The sequence below is a fragment of the Oncorhynchus gorbuscha genome, linkage group LG22, assembly GCF_021184085.1.
Source record: "Oncorhynchus gorbuscha isolate QuinsamMale2020 ecotype Even-year linkage group LG22, OgorEven_v1.0, whole genome shotgun sequence".
NCBI lineage: Eukaryota > Metazoa > Chordata > Actinopteri > Salmoniformes > Salmonidae > Oncorhynchus > Oncorhynchus gorbuscha.
This window is the reverse complement of record NC_060194.1, coordinates 8,943,104-8,945,737: the sequence shown is the minus strand read 5'-3', so window position 1 is coordinate 8,945,737 and position 2,634 is coordinate 8,943,104. Positions and strand designations below refer to the sequence as shown.

Here is a 2,634-nt window from a genome sequence, read left to right as displayed (position 1 = left end):
TTTGTTTATCGATCACATTCTGAAATTATTATGATTTCAATGAATGTCATATCAGAGAGAAAACTATGTTTCAATTTGTCACATTGTGCTTGAAGGTGAATACCTGTCTAGCCTGATGGCGACCTATTATTTTACCAGGTGGGTGGAGGCAATACCCATTAAAGTCTGTAAATTAAGATAATGTGCTTAACTCTAAATTCCCGTCTGTAAACCCAAATGAAAAGGGTGCTTGGAACCAAAAATGTATTTTCTTTTGTATGATACCCATCAATGACCAGACAGACTGGCGAGGCTACCTCCAAGGCGATGATGGACATCTTCAACACCCAAGGTTCTCGTACACAACAGCATCGTCCAGGCCTCCAGAGTACTCACTCTATCGCCTGCTGTACGGACGGGAGTCGCAGTTGTTTACTGAGGTAAACAATGGAATTATACATAAAATTATTGCCTATACTGTAGTATAAAAAAATGTGTGATTGACTTAGTGTTTTTACATTGCTATTTTTGTATAACGTACATTGAGATCACTGATACTCCACCTGGTGTGGTGGAAGTTGTCAAACCAGATCAGAACGCCTTCGAGGACCACCTTCAGGCACGGACTGAGAAGGATGTGGAGGTTTTTGACCAGGTCAAAATTATTGTCTGCTGTTTATTTTCTGGCCTTACAAGAGATGTATAAGAGATGTATTTGTAATAGCATGAAATAAAATTGCATTTATTTATTTTATCAATCAAGGTGAGACTGAACATGGACAAGGCTCTTGAGAAAAAGGAGAGCCACCCGAGGAGAATCAATTGGCTTGGAAGAAAGGAAAATGATACCTGGGAAAGCTTGATGCTCTTTTGCTCCTCGCTGGGGTCACCATCCGTTTAAGGTGACTATAAAATCTCAGATGATTACTATTTGTATTTGCTGCCTCATGGTGGGTGGCATCACCATGCTGTCAGCAGTACCAACACTGGCCCAGTGGTTTCTCCAAATAGTCAATCTCAAGGCTAACCACTGGGTCACATTAAGTAACCGCCACTTCCAGGTAGGTACTGTTAAGGTGAAGGACCATCCCCTACCAACCCCACTGACATTAACAATTTGACGGGTATCCTTTCTTTTCTGTCTTCCCATTAACATTATTTCATGTCGAATCAAACATTTAAATTGAATCATTCAATAACTGTATTTTTACATACCTGATAATCCATTAACCTGTGTGTTTGCTTGTTTACATCTGTCTCCTATCCGGTTCCCTTTACTCTGCTCCTGTTCTCCAGGACCTAGGGGTTCTGCCTAACACCCAGACCTGGATCCACCTGATGTCCTCCATTACCAACCACCCTCCAACTTTTCATTACATCAGCTACTGTTATTGTCATGTTGTCAATATCTGCTAAGAAAGAGCAAGACAAATATCATACTGGCCACATAATGTGAGCTGCACAGATTAGCTAAAAACACTAGCACTGTAAACCCTCAGAACAAAGAGGGCAGCAGCGCCTGGACTTTGCAGTTTCCCTCTTCGAGTCCACCTTCCAAGACTGACTACATGTTGAAAACAAGTGACAGGCTTCCAACCTTGCAGCACCCAAGCGACAAACTCCCATCCGCGCAGCACCCAAGTGACAACCTTACATCGGCAGAGCACCCACCTCCTCTATATTCCACACACCAGAATTCAGTATTTCAGTCTTTCATTGCCATGTGAGTGAGTGTACAAGAAAATCAGAAAGTAAGTTGACACACATGTACCAACAATATATATTTTTAATGTATTTAAATCTAAAATATTGCTGGATTGGTTTTCACAGATGTTTCATAAGGTGTTCGTTATTGTAAATTGTTACATATCCCTTGATGGTATTTGTTCAACATTATGAATTGTTGTATCATAAGATATTCAACCACAAGGGTGTACTAATGAGCTAGGCTCCCAACATTGAAGGTCCTCAAGAACAGTGGCCTCCTTCATTCTTAAATTTAAGAAGTTTTGAACCACCAAGACTCTTCCTAGAGCTGGCCGCCCGGCCAAACTGAGCAATCGAGGGCGAAGGGCCTTGGTCAGGGAGGTGACCAAGAACCCGATAGTCACTCTGACAGAGATCCAGAGTTCCTCTGTGGGAATGGGAAAACGTTCCAGAAGGACAACCAAAAAATGGTGTATTGTGGGTATTAATCCAATTTAATCCATTTTAGAATAAGGCTGTAATGTAACAAAATGTGGAAAAAGTCAAGGGGTCTGAATACTTTCTGAATGCACTGACTGATATAGTTCCAGTCCTCTAGGGCTGCACTGTCTCTGTTTTTTGTCCTTGGCTAATAGGTGAATCAGAGACTGAGTTATAGAGGTGTTTGAGATCTCCCTAGCCAATCATTGACATTAAATGATCAACTACACCCTTTTTACACTACTGGGCCAAACGGAGACAAGTCGAGCACTACTGGGCTGGCCAGGTTACAGATCCACCATAGTTGCTGGAACCGTACTAGAAACAACAATTAAAAAAATAAAACATCTGAGCCAGGACAGTTTGGTTTGGGTAGGCTTTACAGTGTAAGTCCGGTAAAAGAGTGAGGAAGAAACATGGATTGGAGTTGTGCAACTGTGATAAAGGGCCCGTAAAGAGAACTAGGCC

At 41.8% G+C, this 2,634-nt stretch overlaps 1 long non-coding RNA gene across 1 annotated transcript; it reads left to right on the top strand.

The window, feature by feature from the left end:
- Positions 1–280: 280 nt before the first annotated feature.
- On the top strand, positions 281–2,406 carry LOC124009314. Its single transcript, XR_006834274.1, has 3 exons — positions 281–419; positions 743–881; positions 1,276–2,406. It is a non-coding gene; the product is annotated as an uncharacterized LOC124009314 (long non-coding RNA).
- The last annotated feature ends 228 nt before the right edge of the window (positions 2,407–2,634 follow it).